The 21,415-nt window shown below is 40.7% G+C and overlaps 1 protein-coding gene across 3 annotated transcripts in view; it reads right to left on the reverse strand.

Annotated features, from left to right (window-relative positions):
• LOC123752455 (uncharacterized) overlaps positions 1-21,415 on the reverse strand; it is a 524,100-nt gene that overhangs the window by 186,729 nt on the left and 315,956 nt on the right. The window lies entirely within an intron of this gene.

Below are 21,415 nucleotides of genomic sequence, written 5' to 3' on the forward strand. Positions count from 1 at the left end.
AATGTATAAATATTCGTAATAAGGCCAATAGAACACTGGGATTTATTAATCGAAGCGTTAGTAACAAGACACCTGGTGTTGTTCTAGCCCAACCACTTGTGCTGGACGGTAGAGCGACTGTTTCGCTTCATGCAGGTCGGCGTTTAATCTACGACCGTCCAAGTGGTTGAGCACCATTCCTTCCCATCGTCCCATCCCATATCGTTATTCTGACCCCTTCCCTGTGCTATATAGTCGTAATAGCTTGGCGCTTTCCCCTGATACTACCCTTCCCTGGTGTTGTTCTTCAGCTATATCTTGCTCTGGTTAGGTCCCATTTAGATCATGCAGTTCAGCTTTGGTCCCCATACTATAGAATGGATAGTGCTGAAGAATAAAACAAGGTGATTTATTATTAACGCTTCGAGAAATAAATGCCGGTGTCCGTTTTGCCATAATACGAACATTTATGCATTGATGTTTTGACTTTAAATTCTTATTAATTAGAACTCGCAGATTCCATTCGCAATCCGACTTCGCAATCTCAACACCATCTAGCTCGTATCTTGTAACTCTATCATCATTACCTAGCCTCAAAACCTTACATTTGTCAGCATTATACTGCATCTGCCAATCTTTTGACTATTTCCTAACCTATTTTTTTCTAGATCGTCTTGAAGTGATAGTAAATTATAGACTAATTCGTCTAGTCAATAGGCCAATTAGCTTAACATATATTGTGGGAAATTTACTTGAATTGATAATTACAAAGCAATCCGTCATCATCATGAAGAACATAGATTAATTAATGATTCCAAACATGGTTTTACTAACGGCAGCTCATGTTTAACAAATTTGCTCTCAAGTTAAGTTAAGGTTTGGTTAGATTACGTTAGGTTAATATTAGATTGGATTTATTTAGGTTGGGGTAGGTTTAGCTAAGTTAGGTTAGCTTAGCCTAGGAAAATCTCGACATAAAACATGCAATGCTAAAGACGAGAACTAATAACTAATCAAAAGAAAATTGTAAAACGTAAATAGAATCATATGAGGGAAATAGCTGTAATTTCCATATGCAGGCGATGAGTCACAATAACGTGGCTGAAGTATGTTGACCAGAGCACACACAAGACGTTGAAGGGACGACGACGTTTCGGTCCGTCCTGGACCATTCTCAAGTCGATCGACTTGAGAATGGTCCAGGACGGACCGAAACGTCGTCGTCCCTTCAACTTCTAGTGTGTGATCTGGTCAACTTAGCTGTAATTTAATTTATAATTAGTTATATATATGCACCCATATTGGGAAGTAGTAAACTCCGGTAACTTCCATTTGAAGGAAAGTGAAATAAAACTAACGGCGAAAAAGACCTAAGGACAAACGCTATTTAAAAGCAAAATACAAAGTTAGTTTAAAAGGAATTCTTTGAAAAGTAATTTTATTGCTGTGAAAAAGTTGCAGGAAGAATTCGTATTTGGCCGGCGAGCAATACAAGTCAACACACGTCCGCCTTGTGCAACATTTTGCAACGGCTGACAAATTTGCAAAATGAAAATTGTGAGTGTATATATATATATATATATATATATATATATATATATATATATATATATATATATATATATATATATAATATATAATATATAATATATATATAATATAATATTATTATTAAATATGACCGAAAAGGTAAGATTAATAATTCTAACACGATTTTTCTTTCTTTTCACTGTCGATGGTACTTGAAAAATTAATTCTCCAAAAGTCATTTTTATTTTGGAGAATTGATTTTTCAATTTCAAATACGAAAAGTCCCCTGCATGGGGGCCACCCCCATTCCGATGCAGGCTTTGTCCATATTTGACGTTGCAGCGCCGAGCACAGCATCGCTTATTTTTTCAACTACTGGGCTGTTTGTGTTTTTGATGAACCTAAATCGAGCAGTCATCGAGTGGAAAACTTTCTTGCAAACTCCACGTATCGCGGAGAAAAGAACTCTCTTGAAAAAGCGACAAGTCATCACGACTATATAGCACTCGGAAGGGGCCAAGATAAGGATTTTGGATGGGACGATAAGGAAAGGAATGGTGCCCAACCACTTGGACGGTCGGGGATTGAACAGCGACCTGCATGAAGCGAAACCGTCGCTCTACCGTTCAGTCAAAGTGGTTGGGCGTGTAGCGAAGAAGCAGCAGCAATTTGGGGCTGGGACCGCAAGGGTATTGTTATATGATTGGTTTTGTCGTTGTTTGTTGTTGGTCGTCTTTCCTTTCGGATAACCATCCCAAAACCTGGAGAGTGCTTACTTCTTACCAGGAGATCACTCTGAGCACTTCTGGCACTTGGAGAGGGGCTCAACGTCACATGTTTAGGGACTGTGGCTCCAACACTAGCCTTGTTGTCATGTGCACACACCCACTCGAGCCGCCGTGACTTCCCACTCTCTCTTTATATGGTATGATCTCCTCAATCCCCTTTGTCTTATTATTATCCCCTTCTACCCTGTCCACAGCTGTGGTTCTTGGCTCTCTCTCTCTCTCTCTCTCTCTCTCTCTCTCTCTCTCTCTCTCTCTCTCTCTCTCTCTCTCTCTCTCTCTCTCTCTCACCTACTTTCTGGGAAGCCTCGTTAGGACATGGGCAAACACCGGCAACTTTGAATACATTTACTGGACAAGGTACATACACAATACATACACACGTATAATAATATGAATCCAACACTCTATACTATTGTAGTCGGGTTGCACTTCAATACCATCAGGACTCTGTCATCTGCCTATCAAGTGGTAGCCTATCTGCTGTCTCACCACTTATACCACCAACCTCACCAAGTAGGTCAAGTCTCATGAGACAATATTGCACTATAAGCAAGAGAATATATATACATATACATAAATGCATACAAGGAAAATCAGTCAATAACTGCAATGACATAAATATCAGCATAAATATTCCTTGATATACAACAATGTCCAGTCAATCACCCTATCAGTCCTAGAACACACATGTATATGTTTCGCAGGTTTGCCTACGACTGTGACTCTATACTTCAGTATAAGTACTCCTTGGCACAAAATGGTAAACAATCACCCACCTTTCACTGCGTCTTGCACGCTAAAGACAACCAAACACACTACCAACTCCCTACAAGTAATCAATAAGAACTTCCCGTCCACATCTGGAAGCTCACTACCCTGACATCATCAGGTTCTTCCGGGTTTATCTAGCAGGATCCTCCACAGCTCTTCCAGGCTGCTACACCATGAAGTCTTCCTTGAGCAACAATGGTGCTTCACCACTGGAATCACAAAAACATGTGATACTTCATTCCACTACTCCTCGTCTCACAGCTTGAGGTTCTCTTCCTCACTGTATGGCTGTTCTCCCACAGAGCTCAGTACCTTCCACAACCTTGGAGTCTTATCAACTACTCCCTCTCTGCTGGCTTCGAAGTTCTCAGCAACTCCTTCCCCAGACAAACCTGCAAGCCATTGATACGCCAATAAATATGGTTCTCTATAAACACACAGACGAAATAAACCACACTATTTGTTTACACCTAACATCTCTCTGCTCTCCACATGCTGTGAGTGTGGATTATCCCGTTTGGGCTGGTCCATCCTCCGCCTTGCCGGCAGGCGGCTCCTCACTCCGGAAGCTGTCCTCCGCCACCAGCTGGTCAGTTGGCTCCCGGAGTCGACGGGAGAGGACATGCTGCTCGTCTCTCCAGCTGTCTCTCTCATCTCTGTCTTCTTATTTAGGCTTCCTGCCTTATCAAAACATGCCTAATGTATCAATAAAAATTCGCTACGATCGCTGGGCACACGATCAACTATAGCCAATCACTGTAAACCGGTTAAAATTGTGCTTACCACAAAAAGGTCTCCTGCAGGGCGCTCTTCCTCTGACGAGGGCGCTCCCACGGCCCATGATAATGTCTCTGGGCGGCTTCACAAACTCTCCTCGCCGTATAGGACTTGAGACCACACGTTCCCAGCTCGATTCCACAGCTGGAACGTCTGCACACTTCTTTCCTCTTGACGATATATCAACTAGGGGATCCCCTCTGACAGGAGCTCAAACGGAGCGCGGCTTCCCCTCACGATGTCTGGTACTCAATTGAACTCTAGCTCCTCTCAAGCGAGCCTCACACCTCCACCAAACTCTCCACATCTTGTGTCAAGTCATTTACTTATTTTCTTATTCACTGTCCATTATCTTAAAGTATTTATCTAAGCTAACCAATTATTTTACCCGTGTATCTTCCGTCTTTATTTCTTCGACCATCTAGTCAGGTCAGGCTTGATAGAATAATTTTCAAAGGGAAGACTCGTTTTTCGGCTTCCTGGGATCATAACAGTATCACAATGATTCGGACATTAAATAAAATCGGGATCGTGTATCCCTGTCGAATCACCCAGTGGTTCTGATATGATTCATCCTATGAGGACATTCGGTACAATATAAGTAGGGAAGGCAGGCTGGCAGAGCAATCTGGGAGGATGTGTGGACGCCAAGGCCACCGAATCTTAGAGGGAGGGGTTACTTGATTTCATTGAGTTGTCCTATGGAATGTTCAGGACATTCTGTAGCATGGATGTCAAAATTGTCATACCACATACACACACATATATAATTAGTATATTTTGGTAGCAGTCTTTCCTATAGGCATATATTATTGAATATGACCGAAAGAATGAGATCAATGAGTCTAGCAGGAATCTTCTCTACTTTCCTTATATTTGTCTTCACATGATAAAGAAGTTGAAAATTTAACTCTCCAAAGTTCATTTTCACAGTTTTATTTATCCTGACGCTAAGAGAAGCGTTTCGATAACTCTTGTTGACATTGTCAAAGGCAGAACTTGAATGATTTCAAATTTGATGATGCATAATATGAACTCGAGGATGAGGTGAAGGGGATGAGGTGAATAGGATCAGATGAAGATGGTGAGAAGAAGCACCTCATTTATAGTTCCAGTATGTCTTATTACTCTCCCCAAGTTTCAATCCCGTTCCTGTGCCAAGTAAGGTCACTACGGGCTCACCATAGCCCGTGCTACTTGGAACTTTCTGTTCCAAGTAACTTTATCTAAAACAACAATTGTCACACTCCTGTTTTCATGAGGACTGGTGCAGTATTCTGTGTGTTCCGTCGAGCTGTGGAAGTTAGCAGAGTGTAATTTGGTGGTAGTTGGCTATTGATGCCTGGCATGGTTGGCTTTATGTATAATACCTCGAACCATGTTCAGTCTTCTGATGTCGCTGTATCTTTCAATTATTGTGGTGGTGTTTGTGAGTATATCTCTGCTGATAGTCTGGTTGTTCGTCGTCCGGGTCAGTCTATGCCCCATTGGTCCACGAAGCCATGCATCAACAGCCAACTACCAGAACCACTGACAGGTTATTACTGTAACTATGTGACAATGCAACTGTGACTATGTAACTATGCGGTACTGTAACTATGTACCACAATATACAACTGTATCACAATATACAACTGTACCACAATATACAACTGTACCACAATATACAACTGGGCCACAATATACAACTGTGCCACAATATACAACTGTGCCACAATGCACAACTGTGCCACAATATACAACTGTGCCACAATATACAACTGGGCCACAATATACAACTGTGCCACAATGCACAACTGTGCCACAATATACAACAGTGCCACAATATACAACTGTGCCACAATGCACAACTGTGCCACAATATACAACTGTGCCACAATATACAACTGTGCCACAATATACAACTGTACCACAATATACAACTGTGCCACAATATACAACTGTGCCACAATATACAACTGTGCCACAATGCACAACTGTGCCACAATATACAACTGTGCCACAATATACAACTGTGCCACAATATACAACTGTGCCACAATATACAACTGTGCCACAATATACAACTGTGCCACAATATACAACTGGGCCACAATATACAACTGTGCCACAATGCACAACTGTGCCACAATATACAACTGTGCCACAATATACAACTGTGCCACAATATACAACTGTGCCACAATGCACAACTGTACCACAATATACAACTGTGCCACAATATACAACTGTGCCACAATATACAACTGTGCCACAATATACAACTGTGCCACAATGCACAACTGTGCCACAATATACAACTGTGCCACAATATACAACAGTACCACAATATACAACTGTGCCACAATGCACAACTGTGCCACAATATACAACTGGGCCACAATATACAACTGGGCCACAATATACAACTGTGCCACAATATACAACTGTGCCACAATATACAACTGTGCCACAATATACAACTGTGCCACAATATACAACTGTGCCACAATATACAACTGTGCCACAATGCACAACTGTGCCACAATATACAACTGTGCCACAATGCACAACTGTGCCACAATATACAACTGTGCCACAATATACAACTGTGCCACAATATACAACTGGGCCACAATATACAACTGGGCCACAATATACAACTGTGCCACAATGCACAACTGTGCCACAATATACAACTGTGCCACAATATACAACTGTGCCACAATATACAACTGTGCCACAATGCACAACTGTGCCACAATATACAACTGTGCCACAATATACAACTGTGCCACAATATACAACTGTGCCACAATGCACAACTGTACCACAATATACAACTGTGCCACAATATACAACTGTGCCACAATATACAACTGTACCACAATATACAACTGTGCCACAATATACAACTGTGCCACAATGCACAACTGTGCCACAATGCACAACTGTGCCACAATATACAACTGTGCCACAATATACAACTGTGCCACAATATACAACTGTGCCACAATATACAACTGGGCCACAATATACAACTGTGCCACAATGCACAACTGTGCCACAATGCACAACTGTGCCACAATATACAACTGTGCCACAATATACAACTGTGCCACAATATACAACTGTGCCACAATATACAACTGGGCCACAATATACAACTGTGCCACAATATACAACTGTGCCACAATATACAACTGTGCCACAATATACAACTGTGCCACAATATACAACTGGGCCACAATATACAACTGTGCCACAATGCACAACTGTACCACAATATACAACTGTGCCACAATATACAACTGTGCCACAATGCACAACTGTGCCACAATATACAACTGTGCCACAATATACAACTGTGCCACAATGCACAACTGTACCACAATATACAACTGGGCCACAATATACAACTGTGCCACAATGCACAACTGTGCCACAATATACAACTGTACCACAATATACAACTGTGCCACAATATACAACTGTGCCACAATGCACAACTGTGCCACAATATACAATGGCACCTCTGTAGCACAGTAGCACAAGAGCACCGTATCACTGTACCCCGAAGCATATTAACCCAACCTAATACCATTATTAGGAGAAGGGAAGGTAATTATCATGAGAAAACGTCAAGCCATCACGACTATATAGCCAGTGGAAGGGGCCAGGATTAGGATATGCAATGGGATGGGAGGAAAAAAATGGTGCCCAACCACTTGGAAGATCGGGGATTGAACGCCGACCTACATGAAGCGAGACCGTCGTTCTGCCGTCCAGTCCAACCACCTGGGCTGGACGGTAGGAAAAAAAAAAAGAGTTGTATAGAACAGTGATTAGAGTATTTCTTTACTTTAAACATGAAATTGTTTAACCTCTTCAGCTGCACCAAAGGCAAAACAAGAACACAAATAATTCGGTGTCCAAACCGTTTTTAGTTTTAATGACCGTTCGGTCACTTTATACACACATGGCATTATAAACTCATGAACGAAGGAGAGAAGAGAATCTTTATCGCATGAACTGCCTCATATTGTGCTTAAATGTTATCTTGCCCGGTAATGGTTGGCGTGGGAAGTATTTACTGCGAGCGAGCGAGAGCAGGATCACCAGTGGGTCAGATAGACTCGTCTCGGGAACGAAATTAATTTTCAGAATCTTAAGAACTTCTATAATTGAAATTGGCTTCCGAGATATACAAGTGACAGAAGTAATCCCATAGGAAATGTTTCTGGACCCCGTTATCATTAAAAGTTAAAGAAAGGGAAGGAAAAAAGATAATTTTAAAATGAAAAGATCATTTGCCTTTTTTCATGAATGTTTGACAGCAAAGAAACAGTCGATCGTATTGCGTTAAGTTCAGCCTTGCAAATGAAAACCATGTGTATTTGAGAAGTGGCGTGTGGTAGATGTTAAACAAAGGAAGATCCGGAAGGCAACGACGGATAATTGGGACCCTAACAACCTCCCAATGGCCTTGTTAACTACCGACGCGTGGGTTTGAAACAGCCTTCAGAAAAGCCCCCCCTGACAGGCGTGGTGCAGTTGGAGCAAGACCGATGACCAGCTAACTCCTGTTTTCTTCGCCCCGTCCCACCCCTCAACCCCCCCCCCCCTTCTCTCTGTCTCTGTCTCTCTGTCTCTCTCTCTCTCTCTCTCTCTCTCTCTCTCTCTCTCTCTCTCTCTCTCTCTCTCTCTCTCTCTCAATAACTCTACAGTAATCTGTCACTCTCCCACTCTCAACAATTACTATACTCTACAAATCCCCCATAATATCTTCTCTGTTAGATACGTCTTTGAGTCTCCATGTAGTAATCCCCTCAGGCGAAAGTCTGACGTCAAATAAAATCCCGCTAATCCCCTTCTCCAAAACCCCTGAACTTAAGTCGTGTGGCTTAGTTCCAGCTATTGGGATTCCATAGCATCTTTGCAACAATCTTTTGGTCTTTTATATATATATATATATATATATATATATATATATATATATATATATATATATATATATATATATATATATATCAGGCAAACAATTTTCGCTTGTTTGTTCCCATCACTTACATTGTTATATATTAAAAATATTTGTTTTCTTTGAGTGCATTTTACAGATTTAACAAGAGAAAACAGTAGTAATTTCTCCTGATACTTCAGACTGCGATTATATAGCACTTGGAAGGGATGGGAATAAGGATTTAGGAGAAGACAAGGAAAGGAATGGTGACAAACCACTTGGATGGTCAGGGATTGAACGCGGACCTGCAAGATGCGAGACCGTCCAGTCTAAATGGTTGTCCAATTAATCTAAAAATAATAATTGTTATTGTACTGGATTCTTCTAGCAGGACGAAGGAAATTATTAAGCTTGTGTGACCTTTCTTGAACAACTTTTTAACAATTTGATATTTTTCTCGATATTCTGACGTGGAACATGTTCTTATGTCAAGAATGTTGGTTATTAACATTTTCCCAAAAATGTTTATTTGTAGATATTTACCATTTGAAAATATGTTAGATGCAATAATGTTGATATCGTAACTTATTAATGATACAAGGGAAGTACAGATATACAAAGTATATTGTGCTTGGTGAGTATAAGCAATTTTAATTTGTATAAAACAATGGGTTATATAGTGGAAGCAAAATATATAATCTCACAGATTTTTAAGAATCGAAGAGCATTAAATAACAACTATACATGTATGTATGTATCGTAGTTATACATGTATGATGTAGACATTCCATACATGTATTAACGTACGGTCTCAAGGCTCAGCCCTTACTGCAGGTGACGACTTGGAGGTCATCTCGAAGATCATCAAAAGTTATATAAATATTCTTGTAGTTTTCAAGAGATTTACAACAAATAATAATTTTATAAGTCGACAGTTTTTGAAGGTTTGTTTTTGTACTCGTTATGGATTCACGTAAACGTGCTTGCCGGGCGAGCGGTAGCTCTCGGCCTCCACCTTTTAGCTGCTGACCCTGTTGTTTATGCTTTTTCCTGAAGATAAAGTTATACTCAAAGGGCCTACCCATATAGAAGTCCCAATTTCTCCCTATTAAATAATTTTTTTATTTACATTGATATTTCTCAACAGACTTTGTTTTTCAGCAATATATTAGTTTTTTTATCACCCTCCAGGTTTTGTGTTTGTAGTTTCCTCCCATGCCTTGTGTTTCTCTCTCCGACTCATGATCTGGGTTTCTGGTTTCAAAGCATGCCCTGGGTTTCTGTTCTCCATTTATGCCCTTGGATAGTGCCTTCCCATCCCCTGGGTTTCTATTATCCATCCATACGCTCTTTATTGACCTCCAATTCATCCTAAACATTTACTTTGTGCTATTTTGTTTATGATTTAAAAAATCGTGTATGTTTGGATCATGGCCTCCTTGACTTGTCAGTCATGCAGTTTAATGTCAAAATCCCTCGACGGCTTTCCCATATTATCCAAGACGTCTACAGTCAAAAATCACAAATATCGTTATATGTGAACGTAAGAAAAATTAGAGATGACGGCGGGTTGTCGATCCTGCGCATCTGGGGAGACCCTGGATGATGGTTCGATCCTATCTTACTGCTCCTAAGACTTTCTCGTGAGCTCACTGTGTTCACAGTGTTGTAGGCAATCGCTGAGTTTTGTTTTTTAATCTTCCTCTGTGTTTTCAGTTATTGTACTAGTCATGGACAAGTAATGAAAAAACGTCTTCAAGGTCTTCCTGTCAGTGGTACTCAAGGACTCATTTTCTGTCTTCATGAAGCGTTGTCTATGTTCCTGAAGGTTTCAGTGTCTGTTCCTGAAGGTTTCCTTTCCATTGGTTCTGGAGGGTTCCTTGGTTATGTTCCTGGAGGCTTCATTTCTGTTTTCATGAAGCCTTCCTCGTCTGTGTTCATGAACGTTTACGTCTCTATTTCCATGAAGTCTTCCTTCTCCATATTCCTGAAGACTATTTTTTCTATGTATCCGTAGGCTTCCGTGTCTATGTATCCGTAGGCTTCCGTGTCTATGTATCCGTAGGCTTCCGTGTCTATGTACATGGAGGTTCTATTTTCATGAAGGCTTCCTTGTCCAATATTGTAATGGCTTCCCTACCTATGTTTTGATGGCTTCATTGCCAATGCTCACGAAGATTTACGTCTCTGTATCCACGAAGGCTTCCGCGTCCAAGTTTCTCGAGGGTTTTCTCTAGAGTGGTCGTGTTAGTGTCGTCGTGCGTGGTGTTCCGTGAGAACATCACGCAAGATGTTCATCGCCTGACCTGCGACGTTGTGTCAAGATCGTCCTGAGACGTTGCTTCAACGTCCTCACACCTGACGTTCATTATTATTATCTTTGACTTTATTTGGTTGAAAAAAGAAAACGGTCGATTTATGTGTGTTGTGTTTGAGGGTTGTGTTTGTGTTGTGCGGTCTTGTTGTGGGTTGTATTGCGGGCTGTGATCTGGGAGTAGTGTCATGGATTGTGTTGTAGGAAGTGTCATGGATTGTGTTGTGGGTAGTGTTGTATATTGTGTTTTTGTATGTTGTAGTATGTGTGGTATGCGTGTAATTGGGTTGTGTTGTGAATGTGTGTATATACATTTCCATGCATGTTGTCTCGTTTAGGTAATACGCTCTTCCCCCTCGCAGATATACTTTGAATATATTACAATGAAGATATATATCGCTATATCAGGCAGAGCTATGCCATGAGGCGATATATTCGCCACAGAAATATCTGGCTATGTATTTGCCGTTAGTAACTTCTGTAAAATGGAACAATTACTATAATGCGGATATTTTTCTCGTAAACTTAAATGTAGTGTGCATATATTGTGTGGAATATGTTGTCGAACTAGTTTTTGTCAGCTCCTGCTCTGTAGCGAAAATATTTTATTTTTAACAATTCTGCATGTTTAAAAGTATTGATATGTTACTGAAGTGGGTAAATTCGAATGATCTCTATATATCATAGATTGATGTTTGGCATTAAAATACGAGCGATATACACTTAGAGCTTGCAGCAAGATAATGATATACGGAATTGTTTGAGAAGCAAACCATCTCTCTGAGTACCATGAGGTATTTAATCTCTTTAGCTCAATACTCAAGAGAATTTGGTAAGGAATTTGACTACACTTAAAATCATTTTTCAGCTTATAGGATCTCATTGTTTGAGCTCTTTATTTTTAATTGATTTTGTTTTGTCCTGTGAGGCAAGCGAGTGAAGATACAGAACACCTCAGGTGAGGGACAGTAGTCCTGATATGATCATTCACGTCCCTAGTAGGGTTAGGAAGGTTGATGAGGTTCGTACGATTCAGATTAGGTTAACACCTTGTGTTTTGAACGTTGTAGCAAATCGAGAGAAGGGAGTTGTGCCACCCACGGGAGAGGGTGCCCACTCGGTCACCCATTCAGTTAATGGATAAACTCAGTGGAGGTTAACCTTACGGACCGAGCAACTTCCACATTCACTCATTCCGTCTGGCCATTGGCGTGGGAGGGCCGGCGATTCATTTAAGTACTCTGTATAGAGTCAGCATAGAGGATTATGCTCCAAGTCAGTGGTTCGTAACTTGTTGTTGTTCAGGAGTCGCCTATGAAAATCTGGTGAAAGCTATGGTCCCCGATCCCTAGAAAAATACTCATGTAACATCAGGTAAATATTGACAAAATCAGCTCAATACAAAAATATTGTAAATGAAAATGTTTAACTCTTAATTTACTTTATGGACCCCCCTGATGCCTTGAGGGACCAATTTATAGACCGGATGCCTTCAGAGGGACCAATTTATAGACCGGATGCCTTCAGAGGGACCAATTTATAGACCGGATGCCTTCAGAGGGACCAATTTATAGACCGGATGCCTTCAGAGGGACCAATTTATAGACCGGATGCCTTCAGAGGGACCAATTTATAGACCGGATGCCTTCAGAGGGACCAATTTATAGACCGGATGCCTTCAGAGGGACCAATTTATAGACCGGATGCCTTCAGAGGGACCAATTTATAGACCGGATGCCTTCAGAGGGACCAATTTATAGACCGGATGCCTTCAGAGGGACCAATTTATGGACCGGATGCCTTCAGAGGGACCAATTTATGGACCCACTGATGCCTTGGGGGACCATGAACCCCAGAACACCTGCTTGATCTGGTGGGAAGCACCTATCTCTACATATATATATTAGCAATTTACACGAAATTCAATGAATTTGATTCGGAAAACACAAGAAGCTAAAGAATAAAGACAGTGCCAAATACAAAAAGGAGAACTTTGGTAAAAACTGCGTCTTACGAGAGCATTAAGAGAGTAAGATTAATCTAACAAAAGAGAATCCAAAAGAGAGATTTAAAAACACCCATTTATCTCACTCAATGTCACGCTGCCTTGCACCAGATTTATTGCCATATACCTTCTCTGTCTCCCCCCTCTCTCTCCTCTCTCTTCTCTCTCCCCACTCTCTCCCCACTCTCTCCCCACTCTCTCCCCTCTCTCTCCTCACTCTCTCCCCTCTCTCTCCTCACTCTCTCCCCTCTCTCTATCCTCTCTCTCCTCGCTCTCTCCCCTCTCTCTCCCCCCTCTCTCTCTCTCTCCCCTCTCTCTCCCCTCTCTCTATCCTCTCTCTTCTCTCTCTCCCCTCTCTTCTCTTTCTCCCCTCTCTTCTCTCTCTCCCCTCTCTTCTCTCTCTCCCCTCTCTTCTCTCTCTCCCCTCTCTTCTCTCTCTCCCCTCTCTTCTCTCTCTCCCCTCTCTCCCCTCTCTCTCCCCTCTCTCTGGAAAAGGGATCAGCAGTTTGGCCGTAATATTATGTGCCAGTGGGAATTACCCTCGAGATTACTCACCTCTGGCGTCACATTTTCTCAACTTCAATGTGGAATTGTGTCCTTAGATCAATGTCACTTCCGGAAATGTTCTAAAACCAGGATTTTCCCTATTTTGAAACCATATTTTCTTAATGCCATTTTTCTTCTTGTTATTTATTCCCATCGGGCGACCTAGTAAGGTAATTATTAGGAGAAAACGCTAAGCGTGTAGGATAACTTAACAAATGTAATAAATTTGTGGACAGGGAGCTGGGATATGAGGACAAGGAGCTGGGATATGTGGACAGGGAGCTGGGATATGTGGACAGGGAGCTGGGATATGAGGAGAGGGAGCTGGGATATGAGGACCCAGAGCTGGGATATGAGGACCCGGAGCTGGGATATGAGGACCTGGAGCTGGGATATGAGGACCTGGAGCTGGGATAAGAGGACAGGGAGCTGGGATATGAGGACCCGGAGCTGGGATATGAGGATAGGGAGCTGGGATATGAGGACCCGGAGCTGGGATAAGAGGACAGGGAGCTGGGATAAGAGGACAGGGAGCTGGGATATGAGGATAGGGAGCTGGGATATGAGGACAGGGAGCTGGGATATGAGGAGCCGGAGCTGGGATATGAGGAGCCGGAGCTGGGATAAGAGGACAAGGAGGTGGGACATGAGAAAACGTTGCCTAACCACTTCGAGCATTACAAGAAGCGAGATCGTTGCGCTACCATGGTTCAAGTAGATTGTTAAAGATTCTGCAAGCTGCCTTGCCAACTTTCCAGCTTTCATTACACGACAAACTAATCTTTGAAAGTTGGTTTTGTGATCAGATGAATGGCTTTTCCTCCTCCTCCTCCTCCTCCTCCGCGAGGTGTTGTTGGTGACCTGACCCTCCACCAGGCCTCGAGGGCCAGCCTATGGTTGATTAGAAGGCCTTGGCACATGTTGGTGGAGAGGAGAATACCTGTGCTGGAGATTCCCATATGTGAAGACGTCAGTATGTTGAAGGTATAAGATGTGCATTTCACGTTGCCTTGGGCTAAGGCATCCCATTACGCAACGACTGGCTCGGAGTAGAGAGATGACCAGAATACGTGTTTCTGCATTATTCTACATTCCTCCTCAGCTTTTACTGTCATTAAATTTGCGTTATCTCCTAACAAAACTTAGGAACCAAACTTTTACTTGGTTCATAATTTATCACATACAACTTGATAAGGGTCCAAGGCGGACCGAAACGTCGTCATTACTTCATCTTCTGATGTGCGGTTTGGTCTTCAAACTTCTATCCCATGAGAAAAGCTTTGGAGAAGATCGTGGATTGAACTAGTGTCCCGGGTGACCCCCCAAACGTCCAGGGGGGGGGGGGGGGTCACGACGCCCCTCCTGTGCGGCCCAAGACACTTGTTTGATCCCCGTTCTGATTCGAAGATTTTCTGCTTTGGTATAATCACGTTCTTGTGTTCTAGCTTTTACCCGTTATTGAGGTAGAAACAACAGGCCAGAACCTAACCTTGAGGGACTCCACATGCTACCTCATTCTTTTCTAACATCGTATGCTGATGCACCTTCATGAGAAGCAAGTTTTTTTGTCCGTCTATTGAAATTGTGTCTACCGTGCCGTCGCTCTCCTGTCACCACCCTGTGACCCAGGCATACAACTCCTGAGAGTTACTCGGACATTGCTTATCTCTCTTAAAGTGATGTTTCCTCTCTGCTACAATGGTTCACCTTTCCTAGTCATCATAATTATCTTCCTGAACATTTTCTTCAGTTCTTTCGCATGCAATATGTGATAGGAAGACCATAGTTTATGTCCAGTGGTTCCCAAACTAACTCACGGCCCTACTTTCTACTACTCAAAATACTTTCATAAGTGAAACCATTTAAAGAATGAATTTACAATCACGTTAAGAGTTTTATTTGAAAATGTTTTGAACATTAAAATATCAAAGATTCTGAGAAAAACTCACCAGGAAAAACAGTTTTAAACACATAATGCATCACATAAAAGTTGTTTATATATAAATTTAATGACAATGGGTTTCTTGCGGTCTCATCTTTACAGTCGACTTAGAAATTCGTCGCCGAAGATGATCTCATGTCATCCTTAACATTTAGCCGGTTTCTTGCCTTTGTTTTAATGCGAAAAAGGGTGAAAAATCCACTCACCAAGCTAACAGGAAGCAGATGATAGCAGAACTGAAACTGCAAGCGGAGGGATATTGTGATTTCACTGATACAAAGCAGACAAGAACTGAATATAGGAATGTTCATAAAATACATCTCTTGCTGGAGAACTTTTCCACAGACGAGTGCCGAGCAGGATTAGTAACTGCGTAACTCACCGCAGGTGTAAACTGGCTTTTTAGTGTGTGTGTGTGTGTGTATATTACCCCTTCTAGGTTTAATATATATAATAATAATAATAATAATATTGTCGTACCTAGTAGCATGAACGTCATACTCGGCCTACTATGCAAGGTTAGATTTGCCTAATAAGCCAAGTTTTCCTGACTTTGTATATTCAGTATTTTTTTCTTATGAAATGATAAAGCTATCCATTTCAATATGTATGAGTTAATTTGTTTAAATTTGAGTTAAAACTAACGTAGATATATGACCGAACCTAACTAACCTAACCTATCTTAACCTAAACTAAACTAACACAAATAAGTCCATAATTTATGTTCTTAATATAATATAATAATAATAATTGAAATAAACTAATTAGAAAGAATTTATTGGAAATAAAGAAAATCCCTCGGCGTAATAGGCAAATCGGCACTTGCATAGTAGGCCGAGAAGTGTGTTCCGGCTACTAGGTACGATATATATATATATATATGCAATTGACGATCACAAAACATTGATCATTTTATGCGGAAAATCCACAGAGAAATATGAAATGAGGTGAACGTTTCGGCTTTGTTAAAGCCTTTGTCAACACCAGACTGACTGACGTAATTGAGTCAGTCTGGTGTTGACAAAGGCTTTAACAAAGCCGAAACGTTCACCTCATTTCATATTTCTCTCTGGATTTTCCGCATATATATATATATATATATATATATATATATATATATATATATATATATATATATATATATATATATATATATATATATATATATATATATATATATATATATATAACTGAAAACTCACACCCCAGAAGTGACTCGAACCCATACTCCCAGAAGCAACGCATCTGGTATGTACAAGACGCCTTAATCCACTTGACCATCACGACCGGACATAATGAGGTGATAGCCGAGGCTATTTGAACCACCCCACCGCCGGCACTCGGATAGTTATCTTGGGCATAGCATTTTACCAAATCACCTCATTCTTTGGGGCAACACGTGAGGAACACAAATGCGAACAAGCCTGAATGGTCCCCAGGACATATGCAACTGAAAACTCACACCCCAGAAGTGACTCGAACCCATACTCCCAGAAGCAACGCATCTGGTATGTACAAGACGCCTTAATCCACTTGACCATCACGACCGGACATAATGAGGTGATAGCCGAGGCTATTTGAACCACCCCACCGCCGGCACTCGGATAGTTATCTTGGGCATAGCATTTTACCAAATCACCTCATTCTTTGGGGCAACACGTGAGGAACACAAATGCGAACAAGCCTGAATGGTCCCCAGGACATATGCAACTGAAAACTCACACCCCAGAAGTGACTCGAACCCATACTCCCAGAAGCAACGCATCTGGTATGTACAAGACGCCTTAATCCACTTGACCATCACGACCGGACATAATGAGGTGATAGCCGAGGCTATTTGAACCACCCCACCGCCGGCACTCGGATAGTTATCTTGGGCATAGCATTTTACCAAATCACCTCATTCTTTGGGGCAACACGTGAGGAACACAAATGCGAACAAGCCTGAATGGTCCCCAGGACATATGCAACTGAAAACTCACACCCCAGAAGTGACTCGAACCCATACTCCCAGAAGCAACGCATCTGGTATGTACAAGACGCCTTAATCCACTTGACCATCACGACCGGACATAATGAGGTGATAGCCGAGGCTATTTGAACCACCCCACCGCCGGCACTCGGATAGTTATCTTGGGCATAGCATTTTACCAAATCACCTCATTCTTTGGGGCAACACGTGAGGAACACAAATGCGAACAAGCCTGAATGGTCCCCAGGACATATGCAACTGAAAACTCACACCCCAGAAGTGACTCGAACCCATACTCCCAGAAGCAACGCATCTGGTATGTACAAGACGCCTTAATCCACTTGACCATCACGACCGGACATAATGAGGTGATAGCCGAGGCTATTTGAACCACCCCACCGCCGGCACTCGGATAGTTATCTTGGGCATAGCATTTTACCAAATCACCTCATTCTTTGGGGCAACACGTGAGGAACACAAATGCGAACAAGCCTGAATGGTCCCCATTCCATTCCCATACCATTCAGGCTTGTTCGCATTTGTGTTCCTCACGTGTTGCCCCAAAGAATGAGGTGATTTGGTAAAATGCTATGCCCAAGATAACTATCCGAGTGCCGGCGGTGGGGTGGTTCAAATAGCCTCGGCTATCACCTCATTATGTCCGGTCGTGATGGTCAAGTGGATTAAGGCGTCTTGTACATACCAGATGCGTTGCTTCTGGGAGTATGGGTTCGAGTCACTTCTGGGGTGTGAGTTTTCAGTTGCATATGTCCTGGGGACCATTCAGGCTTGTTCGCATTTGTGTTCCTCACGTGTTGCCCCAAAGAATGAGGTGATTTGGTAAAATGCTATGCCCAAGATAACTATCCGAGTGCCGGCGGTGGGGTGGTTCAAATAGCCTCGGCTATCACCTCATTATGTCCGGTCGTGATGGTCAAGTGGATTAAGGCGTCTTGTACATACCAGATGCGTTGCTTCTGGGAGTATGGGTTCGAGTCACTTCTGGGGTGTGAGTTTTCAGTTGCATATGTCCTGGGGACCATTCAGGCTTGTTCGCATTTGTGTTCCTCACGTGTTGCCCCAAAGAATGAGGTGATTTGGTAAAATGCTATGCCCAAGATAACTATCCGAGTGCCGGCGGTGGGGTGGTTCAAATAGCCTCGGCTATCACCTCATTATGTCCGGTCGTGATGGTCAAGTGGATTAAGGCGTCTTGTACATACCAGATGCGTTGCTTCTGGGAGTATGGGTTCGAGTCACTTCTGGGGTGTGAGTTTTCAGTTGCATATGTCCTGGGGACCATTCAGGCTTGTTCGCATATATATATATATATATATATATATATCGTACCTAGTAGCCAGAATGCACTTCTCAGCCTAGTATGCAAGGCCCGATTTGCCTAATAAGCCAAGTTTTCCTGAATTTTTATATTTTCTCTATTTTTTTCTTATGAAATGATAAAGCTACCCATTTCAGTATGTATGAGGTCAATTTTTTTTTATTGGAGTTAAAATTAACGTCGATATATGACCGAACCTAACCATCCCTACCTTACCTAACCTATCTTTATAGGTTAGGTAGGTTAGGTAGTCGAAAAAAACATTAATTCATGAAAACTTGGCTTATTAGGCAAATCGGGCCTTGCATAGTAGGCTGAGAAGTGCGTTCTGGCTACTAGGTACGACATACATATTATATATAATATATATATATATATATATATGTCGTACCTAATAGCCAGAACGCACTTCTCAGCCTACTATTCAAGGCCCGATTTGCCTAATAAGCCAAGTTTTCATGAATTAAAGTTTTTTCGTCTACCTAACCTACCTAACCTAACCTAACCTAGCTTTTTTTGGCTACCTAACCTAACTTTACCTATAAATATAGGTTAGGTTAGGTTTGGTAGGGTTGGTTAGGTTCGGTCATATATCTACGTTAATTTTAACTCCAATAAAATAAAATTGACCTCATACATAGAGAAAAGGGTTGCTTTATCATTTCATAAGAAAAAAATTATAGTAAATATATTAATTCAGGAAAACTTGGCTTATTAGGCAAATCGGGCCTTGAATAGTAGGCTGAAAAGTGAGTTCTGGCTACTAGGTACGACATATATATATATATATATATATATATATATATATATGTCGTACCTAGTAGCCAGAACTCACTTCTCAGCCTACTATGCAAGGCCTGATTTGCCTAATAAGCCTAGTTTTCATGAATTAATGTTTTTTCGACAACCTAACCTACCTAACCTAACCTAACCTACCTTTATCGGCAACCTAACCCAACCTAACCTATGAAGATAGGTTAGGTTAGGTTAGGTAGGGTTGGTTAGGTTCGGTCATATATCTAAGTTAATTTTAACTACAATAAAAAAAAATTGACCTCATACATAATGAAATGGGTAGCTTTATCATTTCATAAGAAAAAAATTAGAAAAAATATATTAATTCAGGAAAACTTGGCTTATTAGGCAAATCGGGCCTTGAATAGTAGGCCAAAAAGTGAGTTCTGGCTACTAGGTACGACATATATATATATATATATATATATATATATATATATATATATATATATATATATATATATATATATATATATGTCGTACCTAGTAGCCAGAACTCACTTTTTGGCCTACTATTCAAGGCCCGATTTGCCTAATAAGCCAAGTTTTCCTGAATTAATATATTTTTTCTAATTTTTTTCTTATGAAATGATAAAGCTACCCATTTCATTATGTATGAGGTCAATTTTTTTTTATTGTAGTTAAAATTAACTTAGATATATGACCGAACCTAACCAACCCTACCTAACCTAACCTAACCTATCTTCATAGGTTAGGTTGGGTTAGGTTGCCGATAAAGGTAGGTTAGGTTAGGTTAGGTAGGTTAGGTAGTCTAAAAAACATTAATTCATGAAAACTTGGCTTATTAGGCAAATCGGGCCTTGCATAGTAGGCTGAGAAGTGCGTTCTGGCTATTAGGTACGACATATATATATATATATATATATATATATATATATATATATATATATATATATATATATATATTATATATATATATTATATATAAACAGGGGCTGTTAAGAAGAATAATATTATATTCAGTGGAATAATATTATATTCCGTCGCATATATGCCTGGAGACCGTTCAGGCTTGTTCGCATATTATATTATATTTATATTATAATATATATATATATATATATATATATATATATATATATATATATAATATATATATATATAATATATATATATATAATATATATATATATATAATATATATATATTTTAAACATTGTTTAAGTAATTTCCTTATGTATAAATAATTTTTATCTGCAGCTTTAGTGACACGAATAAGAGCATATTAATCATAGTTGATCAATTAGCGTAATTGAAGATTATCATAAACTAATTTAGAACAGTTTGAAAGAACTGATGGAGATATGTCGAGCATTAGCTCCCAAGCCCCTCCTGTTCTTTCGCAGTTATCAAAGGGATATTTAAAATTCTTTACTGAATTTGCTGTTATCAAATGTGTGGTATGTTTGTGTGTGTGCACTGTATAGTGTTTGGATATATTGCATAATGAATGTTCCATAGAGTATGAATATATACTTATACATTATATTATATTTATATAATACATCACGCCATTGTGATTTCATTGTATCGATGAAAATCATTTTGTGGCAAGGAAGTGATTTGAACCAGGGTTCTGGGGAGGCCTAGACACCTGCCTTAAGCAGAACCCTGGTTCAAATCATTGCCTCAAAATTATTTTCATGTTTACGAATCAAACGAGGATACGAAGCTAGAATTAGAGAGGAGGCCGAGAG

Source organism: Procambarus clarkii, chromosome 48 (assembly GCF_040958095.1).
Source record: "Procambarus clarkii isolate CNS0578487 chromosome 48, FALCON_Pclarkii_2.0, whole genome shotgun sequence".
In the NCBI taxonomy this organism is placed as follows: domain Eukaryota; kingdom Metazoa; phylum Arthropoda; class Malacostraca; order Decapoda; family Cambaridae; genus Procambarus; species Procambarus clarkii.